Genomic DNA, 27,535 nt, shown 5'->3' on the forward strand with positions numbered 1-27,535 from the left:
TATTACATCCACTGGGCATCAAAGTTCGCCACTAGTGCAAATATAGGGAACAAACAGCATATTACATACACCCGCCGTCTAAATTGGGCACTAGTGCAAATAAACGCGGCAGCAAAACAAGCCCATAACTAAAAAAACTTCAGAAGAGCTCAAGAAACGTTATCCTGGGTATCCACCATGCTGGCAATAAGCTTAGCAAGCTTATTAGCTTTGTCCTGTTTGGCGCTAAAATCCTCCAACGCTTGTTGTTGCACCACAAAGTATGCATCTGAATGCTCCAGGGACTTCCGCAGTCCTTCCGCTTCTTGTCGCAGCACAGCCGATCGATGTCTTTCATCTTGTAGTTGAGACTCAAGAAACCGGACTGATTTAGACAGTGAGTTTGAATAGCTTGTGCCAGCGGTAGTGGCCAGTAACTCGAACACTAAACCAAGACAGGACTATGGGGTTGTCTCACTGTCTTCAAGATAGTTTTCCTTAGCTGTTTTATCAGCTTTGTTGGAGACCAACAAGGATGTCTCACTATCCTGAACCTTATCTGCATTACTTCCTTTACCATTGCTTAAGAAGGCACTCTTCCCCAATATTCTGTCAGCATTCTAAAAGAAACAAGCAGACACATAACAGGTTTAGCATGTACTAGTATGCGAAACTCATTTCGGTGAACCAATTCATTAGTAAGGTGGACAAGATTAAACTACCAAGTCTTCTATTGCCAAGTAGTACATTATAAAAGCATCAAACAAACATATATCTATGTCCTATGGTCACTTCATTGTCTTGACAAATCAAAATAGAGACACGGTTCAAATCATATCAGTTCAAGACAAAGCAGCACTGAAAGAACACAAAGCGTGGGAAACTACATGGCACAACAAGATTTCAGATGGGTACCACGGGTCTACACGTACAACAACACTATTGGCTCTGTTGTGATGCTAGTAATGTGCATGATATGAGAAGTCAACTGGATACACAATTGAAATTGAAATCAACAGAGCTATTTATAAGAGAAAACCCGTTAAAGAAACATGCGTAAACATACATGTTGTGCCATTGGAGTTTCGATTGGATCCTTCAATTTAAAAATAAGTTTGTATGAGTAAATACAGTGATACAAGAGCAAAGCAGTATGCACAATAGCAATGGAATCTTAAATGAGAACAGTTGTTCTTCAGGTTTAAGCACTTGTTCTACATGAACAGAGTATAGTAAGATGCAAGCATATAGTACTTAAAATAAAAAATGAGCTCATAGACCTTACCACATTCTTGGTTCGGGACCAGTACAGAACAAGGCGTTCCCAGTCATCATCCAGTAAATGTGTCTCAGGAGAATGTAAGGGAATTTGATGAGTTTCTTTGCCGGTGAAGTACGTTTTCTTCAGGTAATTCCGATACTGCCACCAAACATTCTTGAAGATATCAGAGGTATTAGCACAGGTTACCTCATCCTGAGTTTCCAAATTGGTCCTTCTCTATAGAGAAAACTGGGAAAATTTGCCGTATTATAACCATCATGGAGGTAGAATGTATGGGACAACACAAAGTAATTGCCATGAATAACATTACTTACACATAACTCCTAGACAAACACCTGCAACTAGCATTTTCCTTCATCTTCGGTATAATATTTCCATGATGGGAAGATACGCACATAGGATTTAACAACATCAAATGCGGTAGATGCTAAACTATGAATGGATGGTTGTGCTTCCTCCACAGGAATAGGTGTACTAACTGGTGGAGTTGGGGTTCGCCGTGGTAGTACTGGCGCTTTGGGCATTGGAGCTGCCGTACTAACTGCTCTTGTTTGGGAGCTCTGTTATGGAGATGGTGTTGTGTCAACACGAACTGGGTTACTATCTGCCGGGGTTGGGGTTAGATTGGGTGAAGCTGGTTCTCTGTCCATCGCAGTAGGGGTACAATTTGTGAGAGTCTGGGTTATGTGTGGTAGGGCTGGTTCTCGTGCATGTACAACCGGGGTGCTATCTCCACCAAGAGGTAGCATTGTTTTATTTGAAGACCGTGTTTTTACTCCGCTAGATATTGCCATCACCCGCTCCAATTCAAATGGCTGATAACAGGAAACATAGTTGAATGTACAGACATTGTATGAGAGACATATGCAATAGATAGTGTGGAAAAAAGAGGGCATGAAATAGTTGACATGTATATAGTTTAACTAAAATGGATAGCATGACATAATTTCACATATATGATGTCTATCTAAACTGGATAGCATAGCATGACATAATTCAAAGATATGATGACTAACTAAACAGGATGGCATGAGATAATTATATGATGTCTTTAGTAAACAGGTCGGATGACATAATTCACATACATGTTATCTAAGTAATTAGGAGCACATGATCTAATTCACATATGTGATTTATATGCTAAGCAGAGGGCATTCGCATATATGATGTCTGAACTAAGAACATGGTGTTGAATATTGTGTATATGATGTCTAAACTATGCAATGCAAGACACCATATGCATGATATGAGCAGTATAACCATGCCAAGTTGGAGCATACACCTCGGTGGGGGAATAGGACTGGTAATCTGTCTCTGAATCCATCTCTGAGGAGCTATCGGGACCTAGCAAGAGATCTGCTTCGACAGGTAGCATTGTCTGCTCTGAAGGCCTTGTTTTCACTCTAGGTTTTTTCATCACCCACTCAAATGGCCGATTCACAGGAAAAGTAGCTTAATGTACAAACATGTCGACAAATGGAAATGTAATGAAGAAAATGATGGGCAAGATATCATTCAAATATATGATGCCTGGTTAAACAGGATGGCATTGCATATTTCACATATATTATGGCTGGCTAAAAGATATAAGACTGCATAATTCCCATATATGATATAGAAACTAAATAGGTGGCATTACAGAACATGTCTAAACTAAGCAGATGACATATATGATGTCGAAAGTAGGCACTTCAAGGAAACATATGCATGATATGACTAACATCATCATGCCAAGTTAGAGCAAACACCTTGGGGGTAAATAGGAGTGGTCAGCTGTGTCTGAATCCGCCTCGGACCAGATACCTTCCTCTGGATTACAATCTGGAGAGGGGGGAGGGTTTGCCATTGAACCGACCATGAAGCGATGTCTGCATGACATTGTATTGCCGCGCAAAACTCTTCCCTTTTTCTTTAGATGTTCAGCATGATTGTGTACAATATCTGACATGCATACGAAAAAAATATAGTGAGATTATGTAAGGAGAGCATGCAGAAATCAAGAGTGATGGTAACAACCAGTGGATGGATTCAAAAATAATGATAGCAGGCTGATGATTGCTTTAATTTAATAAAAAGACAGATGATGATTGCTTTACTATTTGTTTCCCACCCAAGGTGAACAACATAGGCATACCCTAGGTGAACCAGATATTAGATGGAGATACTATTCATTGTTGCCTCAATATGTGCCCCACAACTACTTTTAAAACTCAAGTTTGTATTGGGGAACGCAGTAATTTCAAAAAAAATCCTACGCACACGCAAGATCTGAAGGAAATATGCCCTAGAGGCAATAATAAAGTTATTATTTATTTCCTCATATCATGATAAATGTTTATTATTCATGCTAGAATTGTATTAACCGGAAACATAATACATGTGTGAATACATAGACAAACATAGTTTCACTAGTATGCCTCTACTTGGCTAGCTCGTTGATCAAAGATGGTTGAGTTTCCTAGCCATAGACATGAGTTGTGATTTGATTAACGGTATCACATCATTAGGAGAATGATGTGATTGACTTGAACCATTCCGTTAGCTTAGCACTTGATCGTTTAGTTTACTCCTATTGCTTTCTCCATGACTTATACATGTTCCAATGACTATGAGATTATGCAACTCCCGAATACTGGAGGAACACTTTGTGTGCTACCAAACGTCACAACGTAACTGGGTGATTATAAAGGTGCTCTACAGGTGTCTCCGATGATACTTGTTGAGTTGTCATAGATCGATATTAGGATTTGTCACTCCGATTGTTGGAGAGGTATCTCTGTGCCCTCTTGATAATGCACATCACTATAAGCCTTGCAAGCAATGTGACTAATGAGTTAGTTGCGGGATGATGCATTACGGAACGAGTAAAGAGACTTGCCGGTAACGAGATTGAGCTAGGTATTGAGATACCGATGATCGAATCTCGGGCAAGTAACATACCGATGACAAAGGGAACAACGTATGTTGTTATGCAGTTTGACCGATAAAGATCTTCGTAGAATATGTAGGAGCCAATATGAGCATCCAGGTTCCACTATTGGTTATTAACCAGAGACGTGTCTCGGTCATGTCTACATAGTTCTCGAACCCGTAGGGTCCGCACGCTTAACGTTCGGTGACGATCGGTATTATGAGTTTTTGTGTTTTGATGTACCGAAGGTAGTTCGGAGTCCCGGATATGATCACAGACATGATGAGGAGTCTCGAAATGGTTGAGACGTAAAGATCGATATATTGGACGACTATGTTTGGACACCGGAAGTGTTTCAGGAGGTTTCGGACATTTAACGGAGTACCGGGGGGTTACCGGAACCCCCCGGGGAGTATATTGGGCCTAATGGGCCCTAGTGGGAGAAGAGGAGGGGCGGCCAGGGCAGCCGCGCGCCCCCTCCCCCTCTAGTCCGAATTGGACAAGGAGGGGGGCGGCTGATACGTCTCCGTCGTATCTACTTTTCCAAACACTTTTGCCCTTGTTTTGGACTCTAACTTGCATGATTTGAGTGGAACTAACCCGGACTGACGCTGTTTTCAGCAGAATTGCCATGGTGTTATTTATGTGCAGAAACAAAAGTTCTCGGGATGACCTGAAACTCCACGAAACTTATTTTTGGAAAATGATAAAAATACTGGAAGAAGAATCCACGTCAGGGGGCCTCCACCTGTCCACGAGGGTGGGGGGCGCGCCTGCCCCCCCTAGGCGCGCCCCCTGCCTCGTGGGCCCCCTGACGCTCCACCGACCTCAACTCCAACTCCATATATTCGTGTTCGGGGAGAAAAAAATCAGAGAGAAGGATTCATCGCGTTTTACGATACGGAGTCGCCGCCAAGCCCTAAAACCTCTCGGGAGGGCTGATCTGGAGTCCGTTCGGGGCTCCGGAGAGGGGATTCCGTCGCCATCGTCATCATCAACCATCCTCCATCACCAATTTCATGATGCTCACCGCCGTGCGTGAGTAATTCCACCGTAGGCTTGCTGGACGGTGATGGGTTGGATGAGATTTATCATGTAATCAAGTTAGTTTTGTTAGGGTTTGATCCCTAGTATCCACTATGTTCTGAGATTGATGTTGCTATGACTTTGCTATGCTTAACGCTTGTCACTAGGGCCCGAGTGCCATGACTTCAGATCTGAACCTATTATGTTTTCATGAATATATGTGAGTTCTTGATCCTATCTTGCAAGTCTATAGTCACCTACTATGTGTTATGATCCGGCAACCCCGAAGTGACAATAATCGGGACCACTCCCGGTGATGACCATAGTTTGAGGAGTTCATGTATTCACTATGTGTTAATGCTTTGGTCCGGTACTCCATTAAAAGGAGGCCTTAATATCCCTTAGTTTCCGTTAGGACCCCGCTGCCACGGGAGGGTAGGACAAAAGATGTCATGCAAGTTCTTTTCCATAAGCACATATGACTATATTCGGAATACATGCCTACATTACATTGATGAATTGGAGCTAGTTCTGTGTCACCCTATGTTATGACTGTTACATGATGAACCACATCCGGCATAATTCTCCATCACCGATCCAATGCCTACGAGCTTTTCACATATTGTTCTTCGCTTATTTACTTTTTCCGTTGCTACTGTTACAATCACTACAAAACCCAAAAATATTACTTTTGCTATCGTTACTGTTACTTCCATACTACTTTGCTACTAAATATTTTGCTGCAGATACTAAGTTATCCAGGTGTGGTTGAATTGACAACTCAACTGCTAATACTTGAGAATATTCTTTGGCTCCCCTTCTGTCGAATCAATAAATTTGGGTTGAATACTCTACCCTCGAAAACTGTTGCGATCCCCTATACTTGTGGGTTATCAAGACTATTTTCTGGCACCGTTGCCGGGGAACATAGCTCTATTCTTTGAGTCACTTGGGATTTATATCTGCTGGTTACTATGAGGAACTTGAAAGACGAGAAAACAAAAATTTATCCCTCAACTACGAGGGAGGTAAGGAACTGCCATCTGACTCTGCACTTGATTCACCTTTTGTTTTGAGTAAGCTTGCGACACCTAAACCTGCTTCTGCTATTAATTCTGATATGTCACATGTTATTGATGATGCCACTTCTGCTATGCATGATACTTATGATGAAACTACTTCTATGCTTGATACTACTGTGCCACTTGGTGAATTTCTTGATGAACAACTTGCTAGGGTTAGACAGAATGAAATTATTGAAACTGGTAATATTGAAGATAGTGATGATGAAGACTCTCCCCCTAATAAATATGAATTACCTGTTGTGCCTGAGGGTTATGTTCTGGATGAAGAATCTGCTAGAGCTATTTTAGCTTGCAATGATAGATATGATCTTAAGAAGTTATTAGCTAAATGGAAGCAACAATCTCTTAATGCTAGAATGAAACCTGAGCCTGCTTTTGCTACTTCACCTATCTATGTAACTGATAAGGATTATGAATTCTCTGTTGATCCTGATATAATTACTTTGGTTGAATCTGATCCTTTTTATGGCTATGAATCTGAAACTGTTGTGGCACATCTTTCTAAATTAAATGATATAGCCACCCTGTTCACTAATGATGAGAGAACTCGCTACTTTTATATCCTTAAAATATTTCCGTTCTCATTAAAGGGTGATGCTAAGATATGGTTTAATTCTCTTGATCTTGGTTGTGTGCGTAGTCCCCAGGATATGATTTATTACTTCTCTGCTAAATATTTCCCTGCTCATAAGAAACAAGCTGCTTTAAGGGATATATACAATTTTGTGCAAATTGAAGAAGAGAGTCTCCCACAAGCTTGGGGGAGGCTTCTCCAATTACTTAATGCTTTGCCTGATCATCCTCTTAAGAAAAATGAAATACTTGATATCTTTTATAATGGACTAACCAATGCTTCCAGAGATTACCTGGATAGTTGTTCTGGTTCTGTTTTCAGGGAAAGAACACCGGATGAACTGAGATTCTATTGAATAATATGTTGACAAATGAAAATAATTGGACACTTCCTGAGTCAACTCCTGAGCCTATTCCTAAACCAACTCCGAAGAAGAGAGGTGTTCTATTTCTCAGTCCTGAAGATATGCAAGAGGCAAAGAAATCTATGAAAGAAAAAGGTATTAAAGCTGAAAATGTTAAGAATTTACCTCCTATTAAAGAAACACATGGTCTTGATAACCTGACACAGGTAGTAAAGGTAAATTCTCTATAGATTTGATGAAGGTGATATTCCTCACTATAAGTCTGCTAGACAATGCTTAGAAGAGTTTGATAATTTTATTGTCAAACAAGAAAACTTCAATGCTTATTTTGGTAGACAATTGAAATACAATTCCGATACGCTTGAACACTTGGGTGATTCTATGTCTAGAGTTAAAGGTGAACTTAAACTCATTAGTAAACATGCTTCTATGGTTACCACTCAAGTGGAACAAGTACTTAAAGCTCAAAATGATTTGCTCAATGAATTAAATAGTAAGAATAATGATTATGCTGTTAGAGTGGCTACTAGAACTGGTAAAATGACCCAGGAACCTTTGTATCCTGAAGGCCACCCTAAGAGAATTGAGCAAGATTCTTAGAGAAATAATATAGATGCACCTAGTCCTTCTAAAAAGAAGAAAAAGGAAAATGATAGGACTTTGCATGCTTCTAGTGAACCTATTGCTGAAACACCTGAGAATCCAAATGATATTTCTATTTCTGATGCTGAAACAAAATCTGGTAATGGACATGAACCAAGTGAAAATATTAATGAAGATGTTCATGATGATGCTCAACCTAGTAATGATAATGATGTAGAGATTGAACTTGCTGTTGATCTTGATAACCCACAATCAAAGAATCAACGTTATGATAAAAGAGACTTTGTTGCTAGGAAACATGGTAAAGAAAGAGAACCTTGGGTTCAAAAACCCATGCCTTTTCCTCCCAAACCATCCAAGAAAAAGGATGATGAGGATTTTGAGCGCTTTGCTGAAATGATTAGACCTATCTTTTTGCGTATGCGTTTGACTGATATGCTCAAAATGAATCCTTATGCTAAGTATATGAAAGAAATTGTTACTAATAAAAGGAAGATACCGGAAGCTGAAATTTCCACCATGCTTGCTAATTATACCTGTACGGGTGGAATACCTAAGAAACTAGGAGATCCAGGAGTACCAACTATATACCATGCTCCATTAAAAGAAACTATGTTAAAACTGCTTTATGTGATCTTGGAGCCGGTGTTAGTGTTATGCCTCTCTCTTTATATCGTAGAATTGATTTGAATAAATTGACACCTACTGAAATATCTTTGCAAATGGCTGATAAATCAACTGCTATACCTGTCGGTATTTGTGAGGATGTGCCTGTTGTGGTTGCAAACGTTACTATTTTAACGGACTTTGTTATTCTTGATATTCCCGAGGACGATAGTATCTCTATTATTCTTGGAAGACCCTTTTTGAACACTGCAGGGGCTGTTATTGATTGCAACAAAGGCAATGTCACTTTTCATGTTAATGGTAATGAGCATACGGTACACTTTCCGAGGAAGCAATCTCAAGTCCACAATATCAATTCTATTGGAAAAATCCCATCGATTATTTTTGGAGGTTTTGAATTTCCTCTACCTACTGTCAAGAAGAAATATGATATTCTTATTATTGGGGATGTGCATAGCCCAGTTGAGGTAACATAGTGTTATTCGAAATTTCTCCGGTTCCATGTTAGTCGGAATGAGTTCGTTAACAAGACTTGATCAACCTTGTTAGTGGATTCCTTTTGATGAGCATGAGATGGATGAAGTTAGAAAGCACAACCTTCTGTACCATCCTTTTACTTTCTGTTATTTAGTTGAAATAAAGCAAAAATACTATTTTCCTGTCAGGTTTCTGAATTATCCGTGCAATATAAAAATACCCCGAAAATAAAAGTTCTCCAAATGCCCTGAAATTGGAATATGATTTTTTCTGAAATATTTGAGAATATCTGGCACTGAGAACACAGCAGGGGGAGCAAGCACCTGGCCACGAGGGTCCAGGGCGCGCCCCCTGCCTCGTGGGCCCATGGTGGCTCCCCTCCACTTATTCCTGCACCCACACACTTCTTCTTCCTCCCAAAAAATCACCATCCAGCTCAAGCACGAGTTCTAGCTCATTTTGCTGCGATTTTCGATCTCCTTGCTCAAAGCACCTCTCACAAAACTGCTTTAGGGGATTGTTCCTTGGTATGTGACTCCTCCATTGGTCCAATTAGTTTTTGTTCTAGTGTATTCATTGCAAATTTGTGCTGCCTAGGTGACCATGTTCTTGAGCTTGCATGTCAAATTTATATGGTTCCAAGTAGTTCTAATGCATGATATAGGCTCTAGGCACTTGTAGGAGTAGTTGCTATCAATTTTGTTGAGCTTGGTTCACTTTTATTTGAAGTTACTAAAAATTTCAGAAATTTTTCAGAGGAAGAAATATGCTTAGGAAAATATACCAAGGTGGTCCTTCAAGGAAGCAAGGACCCAGACTCGCAATGCGCGATGCTGATGATGAGCCACCAAGGAACGCTCCAGTGCGGCCTTGTGAATGGCCTTCAGAAGACTTTATGGATCGAGCGGGAATCAAGGAAGAATTTAACACCTATTTGCGTAACGCTGATCTTGTGAGCTTCGAGGGGGAAAAGTGCCGCCAGTACCACTATCTCACTAGTTCCTTTGTGAGGAGGTTTGAATTTTCAGCTTCACGCAATTCTCAAACTGTCCTGTTTGATCTTTATGAAAAATCTTATACTATGGACTTAGAGGATTTTACCACTGCTTGCAAACTTCCACAATGGGGTAGTACTAGTGAACCTCGCAAATATGAATTTAGAGAATTTCTTGCTAGTATAACTGTGGGGGAATCTAGAGACATAACACAAGGTACCATAGGGAGCATTCATTTTCCTGCTATACATTATTTTGCTCTCTTTATAGGTAGGTGCATAAATGGTAAGGATGAAGCATGTCACATGTGTGTCCCTGACCTTAGTATTATTAGGAGTGCTATGTTAGGAGATAAATCTTATAATTTTGGAGCCATTCTTGCACGTAGGTTGCATCATAATAGATTTAATGGAGATTTCTTTGGTGGAATTTATGCAACCTGCTTAGCTGATTTTCTTGGTGTAACCATACGTGATGATGATATTGAACCACCTCTCCAGTACAGACTAATCTTTGACAGGCGTCACGACGTCAATATTGTTCTTCCTACCCCTACTCTCTTTGACTTTCAGGAAAAAGGGAGACATTACATAACCAGAGAGGAGGTGGAGGAGTATAGGAGGAGGGCTGAGATAGCTCGCCTCCAAGCTGCAGCACACGATGCAATGACCGCTGCATCTCAGTACGACTCCAACTACAACTTTGGATATCCGCCATGCCACCCGTGGCAATAAACCAACTTAGGCCAAAAGCCTAAGCTTGGGGGAGTACGTATTTCTCACCGACATTACATTCATGTTCACACACTCATTGCTAGATGTCGGTGCTCATACTCTTTCTCTGTAATATCCATGCTAGTTTATTTTCCTTTTTCTTGCTTTCTTCTTGTGTGTTTAATAAACCTTAAGAAAAACCAAAAAAATTAGTGTAGCTTTTAGTTAGTTTAGTTTTCTTGCTGTAGTAGTAATAATTAAAAAGAAAACCAAAAAAGATTTCCCGTTCTTCTTTTGCTTGTTGGGAGCTTTCCCGTGTAAATAGTTTTATTTCTCTTCTTTTCTTTGGGGGTCGATAGGAGAAGACCATAATTAAATTGTTGAAGTGGCTCTTATATGCATTATTGTTTTAACCAAGAGCCCATATTGCCTTGTCTTCTCCTTTGAATTGAATGCTTGCAGATTCCAGCTTAGTCCAATGCACGTGCACTCTTATTATTATTCACATCATTCGGTCGTGCAAGTGAAAGGCAATTATGACAATATATGATGGACTGATTGAGATGAGAGAAACTGCTATGAACTCGACCTCTCTTGTTTTTGTAAATATGATTAGTTCATCGTTCGTGATTCAGCCTATTATGGATAACATGTTTGCAATGACAATTAGAGATTATAGTTGCTCGTGCCATGCTTGATTAGCTATGAGTTATAATGGTTTACCTTGCATGCCAACATGCTATTAAAATGGTTGTGATGTGGTATAGTGGGGTGGTATCCTCCTTTGAATAATTTAAGTGACTCGACTTGGCACATGTTCACACATGTAGTTGAAACAAATCAACATAGCCTTCACGATATTTATGTTCATGGTGGATTATATCCTACTCATGCTTGCACTTAATGTTTATTAATTTTAATGCATGTTCATGACTGTTGTCGCTCTCTAGTTGGTCGGTTCCTAGTCTTTTGCTAGCCTTCACTTATACTAAGAGGGAATACTGCTTGTGCATCCAATTCCTTAAACACCAAAGTTATGCCATATGAGTCCACTATACCTTCATATATGCGGTATCTACCTGCCGTTCCAAGTAAATTTGTATGTGCCAAACTCTAAACCTTCAAATGAAATTCTGTTTTGTATGCTCGAATAGCTCATGTATCAACTAGGGTTGTCCTCATCTTCCATGTTAGGCGGGTTATTCTCAAGAGGAGTGGACTCCGCTTCTCACTCACGAGAAAATGGCTGGTCACCGAGATGCCCAGTCCCATGCTTTATGCAAATTAAATCAAAATAATTGCAAACAAAACTCCCCCTGGGGCTGTTGCTAGTTGGAGGCACTCGTTGTTTCAAGCAAGCCATGGATTGATGCTTGTTCGTGGAGGGGGAGTATAAACTTTACCATTATGTTTGGGAACCTCCTATAATGTGTGTAGCATGGAAGATATCGCCATCTCTCGGTTGTTATGTTGACAATGAAAGTATGCCGCTCAAAATACTATTTATCTCTGCTTTAAAATCGAGCTCTGGCACCTCTACAAATCCCTGCTTCCCTCTGTGAAGGGCCTATCTATTTACTTTCATGTTGAGTCATCACCCTGTTATTAAAAAGCACCAGCTGGAGAGCACTGCTGTCATTTGCATTCATTACTATTAATTTATGTTGGGTATGACTATGACTGGATCTCTTATACCATGAATTACAATGTCTAGTCAGTCCTTGATCCTTAAAGGTGATCTGCATTTATGTTTTGCGGTCTCAGAAAGGGCTAGCGAGATACCATCCTGTTATATCATATTATGATTGTTTTGAGAAAGTGTTGTCATCCGAGATTTATTATTATTGCTCACTAGTTGATTATGCCATTGATATGAGTAAACATGAGACCTAAGAGTTATTGTGAATATGGTTGGTTCATAATCTTTGCTGAAAACTTGAATGTTGGCTTCACATATTTACAACAACAAGAGCAAATAGAGTTTGTAAAAGTTTTTCTTTATCACTTTCAGTTTATCAACCGAATTGCTTGAGGACAAGCAAAGGTTTAAGCTTGGGGAAGTTGATACGTCTCCGTCGTATCTACTTTTCCAAACACTTTTGCCATTGTTTTGGACTCTAACTTGCATGATTTGAATGGAACTAACCCGGACTGGCGCTGTTTTCTGCAGAATTGGCATGGTGTTATTTATGTGCAGAAACAAAAGTTCTCGGAAAGACCTGAAACTCCACGGAACTTATTTTTGGAAAATAATAAAAATACTGGAAGAAGAATCCACGTCAGGGGGGCCTCCACCTGTCCACGAGGGTGGGGGGCACGCCTGCCCCCTGGGTGCGCCCCCTGCCTCGTGGGCCCCCTGACACTCCACCGACCTCAACTCCAACTCCATATATTCGTGTTCGGGGAGAAAAAAATCAGAGAGAAGGATTCATCGCGTTTTACGATACGGAGCCGCCGCCAAGCCCTAAAACCTCTCGGGAGGGCTGATCTGGAGTCCGTTCGGGGCTCCGGAGAGGGGAATCCGTCGCCATCGTCATCATCAACCATCCTCCATCACCAATTTCATGATGCTCACCACCGTGCGTGAGTAATTCCATCATAGGCTTGCTGGACAGTGATGGGTTGGATGAGATTTATCATGTAATCAAGTTAGTTTTGTTAGGGTTTGATCCCTAGTATCCACTATGTTCTGAGATTGATGTTGCTATGACTTTGCTATGCTTAATGCTTGTCACTAGGGCCCGAGTGCCATGATTTCATATCTGCACCTATTATGTTTCAATGAATATATGTGAGTTCTTGATCCTATCTTGCAAGTCTATAGTCACCTACTATATGTTATGATCCGGCAACCCCGAAGTGACAATAATCGGGACCACTCCCGGTGATGACCATAGTTTGAGGAGTTCATGTATTCACTATGTGTTAATGCTTTGGTCCCGTACTCTATTAAAAGGAGGCCTTAATATCCCTTAGTTTCCGTTAGGACCCCACTGCCACGGGAGGGTAGGACAAAAGATGTCATGCAAGTTCTTTTCCATAAGCACGTATGACTATATTCGGAATACATGCCTACATTACATTGATGAATTGGAGCTAGTTCTGTGTCACCCTATGTTATGACTGTTACATGATGGACCACATCCGGCATAATTCTCCATCACCGATCCAATGCCTACGAGCTTTTCACATATTGTTCTTTGCTTATTTACTTTTCCGTTGCTACTGTTACAATCACTAAAGTGCCCAAAAATATAACTTTTGCTATCGTTACTGTTACTTCCATACTACTTTCCTACTAAATATTTTGCTGCATATACTAAGTTATCCAGGTGTGGTTGAATTGACAACTCAACTGCTAATACTTGAGAATATTATTTGGCTCCCCTTGTGTCGAATCAATAAATTTGGGTTGAATACTCTACCCTCGAAAACTGTTGCGATCCCCTATACTTGTGGGTTATCAGTGGCGCCCCCCTTTCCTTCTCTCCTTCTCTCCCTCCTTCTCCTCTCCTACTCCTACTTGGAAGGGGGGGTCCTACTCCCGGTGGGAGTAGGACTCTTCATGGGGCACGCCATAGGAGGCCAGCCCCCTCCCCCTCCTCCACCCCTTTATATACGGGGAAGGGGGCACCCCTTGGAGACACAACAATTGATCATTGATCTCTTAGCCGTGTGCGGTGCCCCCCTCCACCATAATCCACCTCGGTAATATCGTAGCGGTGCTTAGGCGAAGCCCTGCGTCGGTTGCATCATCATCACCGTCATCACATCGTCGTGCTGACGAAACTCTTCGGCGAAGCTCTACTGGATCGTGAGTTCGCAGGATGTCTCCAAGCTGAACGTGTGCAGAACACGGAGGTGCCGTATGTTCGGTACGGAGGATTGGTCGATCGTGAAGACGTACGACTACATCAACCGCGTTGTCATAACGCTTCCTCTTTCGGTCTACGAGGGTACGTGGACACACTCTCCCCTCTCGTTGCTATGCATCACCATGATCTTGCGTGTGCATAGGAATTTTTTTGAAATTACTACGTTCCCCAACAGTGGCATCCGAGCCAGGTTTATGCGTAGATGTTATATGCACGAGTAGAACACAAGTGAGTTGTTGGCGATACAAGTCATACTGCTTACCAGCATGTCATACTTTGGTTCGGCGGTATTGTTGGATGAAGCGGCCCGGATCGACATTACGCGTATGCTTACGCGAGACTGGTTCTACCGACATGCTTTGCACACAGGTGGCTGGTGGGTGTCAGTTTCTCCAACTTTAGTTGAGCCGCGTGTGGCTACGCCCGGTCCTTGTGAAGGTTAAAATAGCACTAACTTGACGAAATATCGTTGTGGTTTTGATGCGTAGGTAAGAACGGTTCTTGCTCAGCCCGTAGCAGCCACGTAAAACTTGCAACAAGAAAGTAGAGGAAATCTAACTTGTTTTTGCAGGGCATGTTGTGATGTGATATGGTCAAGACATGATGCTATATTTTATTGTATGAGATGATCATGTTTTGTAACGGAGTTATCAGCAACTGGCAGGAGCCATATGGTTGTCGCTTTATTGTATGAAATGCAAATGCCCTGTAATTGCTTTACTTTATCACTAAGCAGTAGCAATAGTCGTAGAAGCAATAGTTGGCGAGACGATAACGATGCTACGATGGAGATCAAGGTGTCGCGCCGGTGACGATGGTGATCATGACGGTGCTTTGGAGATGGAGATCAAAGGCACAAGATGATGATGGCCATATCATATCACTTATATTGATTGCATGTGATGTTTATCCTTTATGCATCTTATTCTGCTTTTATTGACGGTAGCATTATAAGATGATCTCTCATTAAATTTCAAGGTATAAGTGTTCTCCCTAAGTATGCACCATTGCGAAAGTTCGTCGTGCCGAGACACCACGTGATGATCGGGTGTGATAAGCTCTACGTTCAAATACAACGAGTGTAAGCCAGTTTTGCACACGCAGAATACTCGGGTTAGACTTGACGAGCCTAGCATATGCAGATATGGCCTCGGAACACTGAGACCGAAAGGTCGAGCGTGAACCATATAGTAGATATGATCAACATAGTGATGTTCACCATTGAAAACTACTCCATCTCACGTGATGATCGGACATGGTTTAGTTGATATGGATCACGTGATCACTTAGATGATTAGAGGGATGCCTATCTAAGTGGGAGTTCTTAAGTAATATGATTAATTGAACTTTAATTTATCATGAACTTAGTACCTGATAGTATTTTGCTTGTCTATGTTGTTGTAGATAGATGGTCCGTGCTGTTGTTCCGTTGAATTTTAATGCGTTCCTTGAGAAAGAAAAGTTGAAAGATGATGGTAGCAATTACACAGACTGGGTCCGTAACTTGAGGGTTATCCTCATTGTTGCACAGAAGAATTACGTCCTGGAAGCACTGCTAGGTGTACCACCCGCGCCGGCAACTACAGATATTGTGAATGCCTGGCAGTCGCGTGTTGATGACTACTCGATAGTTCAGTGTGCCATGCTTTACAGCGTAGAACCGGGACTTCAACGACGTTTTGAACGTCATGGAGCATATGAGATGTTCTAGGAGTTGAAGTTAACATTTCAAGCAAATGCCCGGATTGAGAGATATGAAGTCTCCAATAAGTTCTACAGCCGTAAGATGGAGGAGAATAGTTCTGTCAGTGAACATATACTCAAAATGTCTGGGTATAATAATCACTTGATTCAACTGGGAGTTAGTCTCCGGATGATAGTGTCATTGAAAGAATTCTTCAATCACTGCCACCAAGCTACAAGAGCTTTGTGATGAACTATAATATGCAAGGGATGGATAAGACAATTCCCGAGCTCTTCGCGATGCTAAAGGCTGCGGAGGTAGAAATCAAGAAGGAGCATCAAGTGTTGATGGTCAACAAGACCACCAGTTTCAAGAAAAAGGGTAAAGGGAAGAAGAAAGGGAACTTCAAGAAGAACAACAAACAAGTTGCTGCTCAGGAGAAGAAACCTAAGTCTGGACCTAAGCCTGAGACTGAGTGCTTCTACTGCAAAGGGACTGGTCACTGGAAGTGGAACTGCCCCAAGTATTTGGCAGATAAGAAGGATGGCAAGGTGAACAAAGGTATATGTGATATACATGTTATTGATGTGTACCTTACTAATGCTCGCAGTAGCACCTGGGTATTTGATACTGGTTCTGTTGCTAATATTTGCAACTCGAAACAGGGACTACGGATTAAGTGAAGATTGGCTAAGGACGAGGTGACGATGCGCGTGGGAAATGGTTCCAAAGTCGATGTGATCGCAGTCGGCACGCTACCTCTACATCTACCTTCGGGATTAGTTTTAGACCTGTCGTGGTTTTGTCACGGCAGATGTCCTAGAGAAAGGACTTAGTCGTGGAGCCAACGCTACGGGTTAGCTCGAAGGGGTTAAAGCAGACAAGGGACGCAAGAGAGTTTTATACTAGTTCGGCCCCTTCGATGAAGGTAAAAGCCTACGTCTAGTTGTGATGGAATTGATGGGGTTTCGATGACCAGGGAGCGAATATGCTTTGCCTGAGTCTCGAGTTGTTGTCTGTTGTCTCTGAACCGCCGCCGGGTCGTCCCCTTATATACATGGGTTGACGCCTGTTGGTTTACAGACTCCGAGGTCGGCTCATAATCGTGTCCGGCTCGGTCTCTGCTACGCATATCTTACAACACAAGTTTACATCTCAATGCCGGTTTGTGTCTACATGCCGTAAACCGGCTTTGGGCCCTGGGCCTTCATGAAGCGTCACCGTCTGTCTTCATGGGCTTCAGATACAGATGAACTACTTATGAAGTTAACCCGGCCTCTCCTGGCCGGTTTACGCCCAGTGGTAATATCCCCAACATTAGGCCCTAGATTGATTTGAACTGGTTCATGTCAATCCTCAATATTTGAGAAAATTTCTTCTTCAACATCTTCACACAGTCTTGTAAACCACCATGAAATCATCTTCTAGGATCTTGGTAAACCGCCGTGACGTCACCTGTCATTAACGAGCCTCCGACAATCGAGGCGACAGCATCACATTATATCCAAAAATCCGGCTCCTCAATTTTCGCATCTGTCGTTTATCTCCTTATAAATAGGGCCAGGGGGTCTTTCCAGTTTCCCCCTCGTGCCTCTTCGCTTCATCTTCATCCTCGCGACGCCCGAACCATCGACCTCAGCCGCCGCCGTCAACCTTTGACCGCTGCACCAACCTTGGCCGCTGCATCGACCTGAACGTACCAGAGCTCCTCCGCGCGCCGCCGCCGCTGCTCAACAGCATCCGTAAGTCTCCTCTTTCTCTTACTATAGATCTGTACTTAGGGTTTCTGTCGTTCATCGGTGTTCGTCGCCGCCCTTCTTTTCCCTTATATATATCCGTGGGTTAGATCCAAAAACCACATAGGTCTCGTGCGGTAGTAGTTTCAGCACCTGTTTGATATCCAACTCATCTCATCTTGGTGAACCTTCAGTACACTGGAATTTAGGTCAGAATATATTTTGTTTTTCCTACGCGCGGTAGATCTGAAATTACCATAGCAAGATGTGAAACTTGTTTCTTCCTTCTCTTACACCCTTTGAATACCAGATTGGCCGGTTTAACCTCACAGAAAAATGATGACCCGGTAGATACCATTAGTCCCCTGTTGAACCGCCAATGCATTACACTGTTCCATTGCCAGACTCCGGTTTACCAATATGTTAGTATCCTCATACCGCTGTATAGCTGTCCACTATAAATCTTAAACCGGTAATACTCATGTTTCAGATTTTCCTTGTCATGGCTAAATAAGTCTATGAGTGCAATTGGGCTCCCTCTCGAGTAACCGAGGAGCAATTAAACAACCTTGTTAAAACGGGCGCTTTAGCCAAGAAAGATGTCATCCACTGGAGGGTCCCTGGCCCGGAGAATCCTCCTACACCCAAGGATGGAGAAGTAGTCGTGTTTGCTGATCATCTTAGACGAGGTTTCAGCCCTCCCGGTTCAAAAAATTTCTGAGATGTGCTAGCCAATTTTCAGCTGCGCCCTCAAGACATTGGTCCCAACTCTGTTACCAATATCTGCCAGTTCCAAGTATTCTGTGAAGCTTATCTGCAAGAGGAACCTATAGTCGAACTGTTTAGGGATTTCTTTCATTTAAACCGTCGCACCGAGTTCTCAGATGGACCCAATACGGAACTGGGCGGAATGGCGGTTCAGAAGAGGAAAGAAGTCACCTTCCCACATCCCAAACTCCACAGTCACCCCAAAGAGTGGAACCAAACTTGGTTTTACTGCATGGATACCTCTCCATCTGATGAAAACCCCCTGCCGGGTTACCGCCCTGAACGCCTGAGCAACACACACCCGTTTCCTCAGAGGCTGACAGCAAGAGAACGGGCCAACTATGCTGCCCAACTATCAAAGCTTAGAGCCTTCATGGCGAACGGTTTGATAGGAGTTGATCTTGCTCGTTGCTGGATAAGCTGGAGCATTCTGCCCTTAAGTCGGTGCCCCGGTTTGATGTGTGAGTACACGGGGAGTTTGAAGGATGCTCAGCGGCACATTGACATTCAGCTTACAGATGACGAAGTCACTGAGGCTGTAAAGAAAATACTGAACGAACCGGAGGCCGTCTGTGCCCAAACCGGGCTACTCCCTTTCTACACCTTCAATAAACCACCAGCTGTAAGAATCATATAATCCTTTGTATCTGAATTTGCTTCTGTCCAAATACTCTCTAAAAGTGTGATTATTTTTCTGACAGGGTGATGATCCGTTCAGGAACAAGAAACCATCACAAGACAAACCGGCGAAGCCGCAAGACAAACCGGTCAAGCCAGTTCGTCCAAAGACCAAGGTTGTTAAAAAACCTGCCAAAAGAAGGACCACTGCATCTTCCGATCTACCAGTTGATGACAATGTACGTCCAGAATCAGAGGTAGAACTTGACTCTCTTGGTTCATTTTTCGTACATCTCATTGACAATGATTATTATCAGGACGACGCTGAAGGCGGTCACGCTGAGGACGTAGAGGTAACCATTCTTTCCTCCGATTCAGATCCTCTGCCAACATAAAAACTCCGTCAAGCAAACCGGAAAGTAAAATTTTCTCACCCTCTTGCTTATTTGGATCCAAACTTTCTTTTGAAGACACAGCAGCACGAAGCTCGCCGTACAACCCGGCACAGCGGCCAGGTAGTTACCTCCGCCGGTTTACCGAACAGTCCGGTTCAGAAACGCCGATCAAAGGTCTCTTATCCCATTGATACTTCATGCCCAAAAGCAGGTTGTTTTCGCCAGCCTCTTAACCCGTCGGATTCAAATTATCAGGGTACTTCTCACTCATCCTCTGGCGAGTCTTCGACCACACAGCTTCCACCTCTCAAAACAGTTCCTGGGTGAGTTATGCACATGTCTTTATTCTTGATATGTTATCTTTTCATACTGTACTGATCCTTATGTCTTATCTTTTCGCAGCGCCAAGCCAAGACCCAGCAAGAAAGCTCGGTTGAACAAACCGGCTGATGAAAATGTAGCTGCTGAACCGGAAACAACTCCAGATCTGGAAGAAACCGATGCTGACGCCATGCTTCACGATCCGCCGCTTCAAGACCATGATTTCCTTGCTGAACAAGTGCAAGTTGATACTACAAGTCATGCAGACCGGCCAACCAGCCCTGTCTGAACTGGTGACAAACCGGCCAGTCCAGCAAAGGACACTGATAAACCGCCAACTCCGGCAAGAGCTGCGGATGAACAAGACGATGATGTTATGATTACTAGCACCGGCCACTCCACTCCAGGCAACCCTGTAGCTTTGTCAAAGCATACTACCAAGGATGATCTCTCTGCTATCGACAAAGGCAAATGGAATGCCGATTTATCAAGCTTCGCCAACCTCAATGTTCAAGATATTCACTCTGGCTTCTTGAACCATCTGTATACCAGCCGTGACTATGAAGCTAGTTTGGTAAACTTGATGAAGGAGCAATATGAGGTAACTACCATTTTTCTCTTTTGTCCAATTGTAGTTTATCAATTCCTAGTAGCCCCCAAATGACGGTTTATGATACCGATCTAAACCGGGACTTTTGTCACAACTTATCTTTGCATATTTTGCCTCCAGAGACCGGATTACCTCGTTAAGATGAACCGGTTCCTTAAAATTTGCCATACTGTTCTTTCACCGGTATAGTCCCCAAGGGCCGGTTTAACTTTATAAAGATGAACCGGGACTGTAGAAGAATTCCCATATTAACAGCTTTTCAAACACACATTAGCCCCCAAGTGCCAAGCTTAATACTTGTATTGTGTTTGGGACTTGTAAAAATTTCTGAGTAAACGCAAATATGCATTAGCCCCCAAGTACTAAGGGCATAACTTGTTATGTGCTTGGTACTTCAAATATGTACTGTCAACTCATTATGTATCTGTCTCTTTACAGGCGGAGCTGAGCAAGAAGGAACGCCAAACCGCTGATCTGCAGGAGAACATCAAAACCCACCAAGCTGAAGCCTCCAAAGCGAAGGAAGAATTGACCCGTGCCCTAGGCGCTACGGAGAAACTGAAAGAGGGCTTCAACGAAAAGCGGGCGGATTGGGAGACTGAAAAGCCGCTTTGATAAAAAGGGCTGAAATGCAGAAGCCGCTCTTAAACCGGTGGTTGAAGAGGTGACTGGTGTAAAGCGACAAGTGCATGCTATGACCTCTGCTGTGTTTGGTAAGCATCCTTCCTTTATGCTTTCAACATGTCCTCTCATGCGTTGCCGGTTTACTGATGTTTGTAATGATATCGGAACCCGCATTAGCCATCTGGGCTCAGATGTGCAGAAGAAGTTGAAAGCTGCCTACATGCTGATAGAGCAATTGTATACTGGCGCACAGCGGATTATCTGCACAGCTTCGCACAATAAGCCACCCCCGACGTTGATCAAGGATACCTTAGACAGGCTATCTATGCTGCCTGCCTGGATAGAAGAGCTGAAGAGGTCTGCTGCAAGGGCTGGCGCTCTGACCGCGCTAACCCGGGCAAAAGCATGGGTACCTGATCTTGATCCGACAGACGTGGCTAAAGGCTACCCAAGCTTGAAAGAGGACGGATCAGAATTTTGCACTGAAGATCTCCGCGCCATAAACCGGGAAGTACGTCCACTGGCTTGTCAACTTGCTGAAGAAGCTGATCTTTCACATTATCATGCGAGTTATGATATCAATAACAAGCGGGTTGCTGCACCAGCTCTTGAAACTCAAAGCCTGATCCCTCCAATCCGTAAGCACACTTATGCCCCTGATATTGAACCGTCCACCCTTATAAGCGACGAAGCTGTGTTCCAAGCTTTAACTGGGATCGACTTGACAACTGTTGACTTCCAGCCGCTGGGTAGGGACGGAGAAGAAGAACCGGTGCAAGATGACCCGCAGCCGCCACGTCAAGCTGCTCAGTGATCATAACTCGGGGGCCGGTTTAACCTTCCATACTTCAATGTTTTTTGAGAAACAATTATTCCTTTAGGCACTGAAACGCCTTGTAATAGGCTAGTTAAAACACTTGGTCTGTTATGCCTTCGTGCATACTTATCTGCAACTGATGCGTGTTAATCCGCCATGCTTTGAGATATGATGTTCATAATCCATAGCTATTTATTCCAATTGTTTGCTGCAGATAAAAAGCTTAAAGTGCCCTGGTGGTTTACCACCGGGCGAGTCATGATACCCAACTATATATATGACCAAGTTTTATAACCAAGGTTGTAAAAGATAACCAAGTATGGAAATATATGATACCTGCAACCTTTAGGCATAGTGTTGGCTGACCAACCTTGTAATGAAGGTAATAACCTTAATTTGGAGTAAAAATATCTCCTGTTATATAATGCCGGTTTACAACAAAACCGTTCCGGGTTGTGATAAACACCGGCTTATTCCATACTGGTGACTATGAGTCAAAACCAGACCGGGCTGATAGTCTCCGGGTTATAACTTGGTCATGTACTGACAACTTGTAGTTGACAGCCCAACCGGGTTGATAAACACCGGCTTGAAAACATCACAAATCTTAGCAAAAGAAAAAGAAACTTAGCAAAAGGCAAATAAAACCGTTTTAGTCGAGGCTTTTCACGGGCTGCCAGGCCCCAAATTTGATAAAGAGGTGTTGCTATGGTTCGGGTTCGACCAAGCCCCCAAGTGATGCTGTGGCGTTACGCCGATCAAAAGGCATTGCTATGGTTCGGGTTCGACCAAGCCCCCAAGTGATTCTGTGGCTTTACGCCGATCAAGAGGCGTAGCCATGGTTCGGGTTCAAACATGCTCCCAAGTGATGTTGTGGCATTACGCCGATCAAGAGGCGTGGCTATGGTTCGGATACGACCAAGCCCCCAAGTGATTCTGTGGCTTTACGCCGATCAAGAGGCGTAGCCATGGTTCGGGTTCGACCATGCTCCCAAGTGATGATGTGGCATTGCGCCAACCAAGAGGTGTAGCTATGGTTCGGATACGACCAACCCCCAAGTGATCTGATATCAAACTTTAAGAAGCTAAATCAAGGGGTAAACCGGACGCCGTTTTGTCAGCTCCATGTAACCACACGTGATGTAAGAAAACAACAGATACCCCGCTTTAGCTGAGGTTCCGGTTTATTATATTGATCATAATATATACAATGTCATAATATGTACATAAGCAAAGCTTGTAGCTCAAGTATAGTAGGGCCCAAGATGAGCAATATTCCATGGCCGGTTGGTCTCCTCCTCCGATTTACGTGAGTCTTTGCGCTCTCGAACATCGATTAGGTAGTACGAGCCATTGTGCAAATCCTTGCTGACCACAAAAGGCCCTTCCCAAGGGGGGATAGCTTGTGCATATCCGTCTGATCCTGGATGAGTCGAAGCACCAAATCTCTTTCTTGAAAGGTTTTGGTTCTAACCCGGCGGCTATGATAATGACGCAGATCTTGCTGATAAATCGCCGAACGGGCTGCCGCCATGTCACACTCCTCATCTAACAGGTCAAGAGTTTCCTGCCGTGCCTTCTCGTTATCCGCTTCAACATATGCCGCTACACGAGGCGAGTCATGACGGATGTCACTAGGAAGAACCGCTTCCGCTCCATAAACCATGAAGAATGGCGTGTAGCCTGTCGATCTGTTGGGTGTGGTATTGATGCTCCATAACACTGAAGGTAACTCCTCAACCCAACAACCCGGCGTCCGTTGCAAAGGAACCATAAGCCGGTGTTTGATGCCTCTCAAGATCTCTTGATTGGCCCTCTCCGCTTGACCATTGGACTGGGGGTGAGCCACTGATGACACGTCAAGGCGGATGTGCTCACGTTGACAGAACTCCTTCATGGCACCCTTTGACAGATTGGTACCATTGTCTGTTATAATGCTGTGTGGAAAGCCAAACCGGAAAATCACCTTTTTGATGAATTGAACCGCAGTGGCTGCGTCACACTTACTAACTGGCTCTGCCTCCACCCATTTTGTGAACTTATCAACCGCCACCAAAAGGTGGGTCTTCTTGTCCTTGGACCTCTTGAAAGGCCCAACCATATCCAGCCCCCAAGTTGCAAACGGCCAGGTGATTGGAATCATCCTCAATTCTTGAGCTGGTACATGAACACGCCGTGAGAATTTCTGGCAGCCATCACATCTTTTAACCAAGTCCTCGACATCAGCATGAGCTGTCAACCAATAAAAACCGTGACGAAACGCCTTGGCCACCAAAGATTTTGAACCGGCATGGTGCCCACAATCTCCTTCGTGGATCTCACGCAAAATTTCACGGCCTTCCTCAGGAGATACACAGCGTTGAAACACCCCTGTCACACTGCAATGATGTAACTCTCCATTGATAATAGTCATGGACTTGGACCGCCGTGTTATCTGTCTGGCCAAAGTTTCATCCTCTGGTAACTCGCCCCGGTTTATATACGCCAGATACGGAACTGTCCAATCCGGGATAACATGTAGAGCTGCCACCAACTGAGCCTCCGAATCAGGAACAGCCAAATCCTCTTCACCAGGGAGTTTGACGGACGGATTATGCAAAACGTCCAGGAAAACATTAGGTGGAACCGGTTTACGTTGGGAACCTAGGCGGCTTAAAGCGTCTGCCGCTTCATTCTTCTGCCGGTCCACATGATCCACCTGATAACCTTTGAAGTGACCTGCAACAATATCCACCTCACGACGATATGCTGCCATTAGTGGGTCCTTGGAATCCCAAGTGCCAGACACTTGTTGAGCCACCAGATCCGAGTCACCGAAGCATTTAACTCGGCTGAGATTCATCTCCTTAGCCATCCGTAGACCATGGAGTAAGGCCTCATATTCAGCCGCATTATTAGTGCAAGGGAACATTAAACGGAGAACATAACAAAATTTATCACCTCGTGGGGAAGTTAACACGACTCCAGCCCCTGAGCCCTCCAATTGCCTAGGCCCATCAAAATGAATAGTCCAATAAGTGTGATCCGGCTTCTCTTCTGGCGCTTGTAATTCTGTCCAATCATTGATGAAATCCACAAGTGCTTGAGATTTGATCGCCGTTCGGGGTATGTATTTCAACCCGTGAGGCCCGAGCTCGATAGCCCACTTAGCAATCCGACCAGTTGCCTCCCTATTCTGGATTATATCCCCCAAAGGAGCAGAGCTGACCACCGTGATGGGATGACCTTGGAAATACTGCTTAAGCTTCCGGCTTGCCATGAAAACCCCATACACCAATTTTTGCCAATGCGGGTACCTCTGCTTGGATTCAATGAGTACCTCACTAATATAGTAAACCGGCCGCTGAACCGGATATTCCTTTCCTGCCTCCTTGCGCTCCACCACAATAGCCACACTAACAGCCCGAGCGTTAGCTGCCACATACAGCAGCAATGGCTCTTTGTCAATCAGAGCAGCGAGAACCGGTGGATTAGCTAGCTGCCGCTTTAAGTCCTCAAATGCTTCATTAGCGGCGTCACTCCAGACGAAGTTATCCGTTTTCTTCAGCATCTGATACAAAGGGATGGCCTTCTCGCCGAGGCGACTGACAAACCGGCTCCACGCGGCAATCCGGCCTGCCAGGCGTTGAACATCATTGATACACTTTGGTTTAGCCAAGGAGGTGATGGCTTTGATTTTTTCCGGATTAGCTTCAATGCCCCTGTTAGACACCAAAAAGCCCAAGAGCTTGCCTGCAGGTACACCAAAGACGCACTTGGCCGGATTAAGCATCATTTTATAAACCCACAGGTTATCAAAGGTTTCCTTGAAGTCATCAATCAGTGTCTCCTTCTTCCTTGATTTTACCACACTATCATCCACATAGGCATGAACATTGCGGCCGATCTGTTTATGAAGACAATTTTGTACACACCGTTGATAAGTTGCCTGTGCACTCTTAAGCCCAAAGGGCATGGACACATAGCAGAAGGCTCCAAAGGGAGTTATGAAGGCTGTCTTCTCCTGGTCCTTAACTGCCATTTTGACCTGATGATAACCAGAATATGCATCCAAAAAACTTAAACGCTCACAACCCGTCGTAGCATCAATAATTTGATCAATACGGGGGAGGGCAAAGGGATCTGTTGGACAAGCTTTGTTGGGATCTGTGTAGTCCACACACATACGCCAAGTGCCATTCTTCTTGAGGACCAGCACCGGATTAGCCAACTACTCAGGATGGAATACTTCAACAATAAATGCAGCCGCCAAGAGCCGGGCTAGTTCTTCTCCAATAGCTTTGCGTCTTTCTTCATTGAACCGGCGGAGAAACTGCTTGACTGGTTTATACTTAGGATCAACATTGAGAGTGTGCTCAGCGAGTTCTCTCGGTACACCAGGCATGTCAGAAGGCTTCCATGCAAAGATGTCCCGATTCTCACGGATGAACTCGATGAGCGCGCTTTCCTATTTCGGATCCAAGTTAGCGCTGATGCTAAACTGCTTGGACGAATCGCCAGGCACGAAGTCAACAAGTTTAGTCTCATCACCCGATTTAAACTTCAGGGCCGGATCATACTCCGTAGTTGGTTTCTGCAATGAAGTCATATCTGCCGGATCAACATTGTCTTTGTAAAACTTCAACTCCTCTGTTGCACAAACCGACTCAGCATCAGCCGCATCACCTTCTTCACACTCCAGAGCAATCTTGCGGCTTCCATGCACAGTTATAGTTCCCTTGTGACCCGACATCTTGAGCTGTAAATAGACATAACAAGGTCGTGCCATAAACTTAGCATAAGCTGGCCGTCCAAATAGGGCATGATACGGGCTTCTGATTTTCACCACTTCAAAGGTCAAGGTTTCTGATCTCGAGTCATGCTCATCTCCAAAAGCCACCTCCAGGGCTATCTTACCAACAGGATATGCCGACTTACCAGGCACCACACCATGGAACACCGTATTTGACGGTTTAAGATTTTTATCTGTTAGCCCCATGCGACGGAAAGTTTCATAATAAAGGATGTTGATACCACTCCCTCCATCCATGAGTACCTTAGTGAACTTATATCCTCTCACCTGAGGTGCCACCACCAGAGCCAGATGACCCGGATTGTCAACCCGGGGTGGATGATCGTCTCTACTCCACACAATGGGCTGCTTGGACCAGCGCAAATAACAGGGCACCGACAGTTCAACGGCATTCACCATCCTTTTATGAAGCTTCTGATCGTGCTTGTCCAAGCTAGTGGTGAAGACATGATACTGTCTGCTATTCAACTGCTTCGGGTTGCTCTGGTAACCCGACTGCTGCTGCTGATTGCCCTGATGATTATAGCCACCTTGGTTACCTTGATTACTTTGATTGTTATGTCCACCCTGATTGCCATGGAATCCCGAACTGGAATTTCCTCCACCATAACCCGGCCCATGAGAGCCAGAGCCCGAACCGCCTCCTGATCCATGATCAT

This window comes from Triticum aestivum, chromosome 7D (assembly GCF_018294505.1).
Source record: "Triticum aestivum cultivar Chinese Spring chromosome 7D, IWGSC CS RefSeq v2.1, whole genome shotgun sequence".
Classification (NCBI taxonomy): Eukaryota; Viridiplantae; Streptophyta; class Magnoliopsida; order Poales; family Poaceae; genus Triticum; species Triticum aestivum.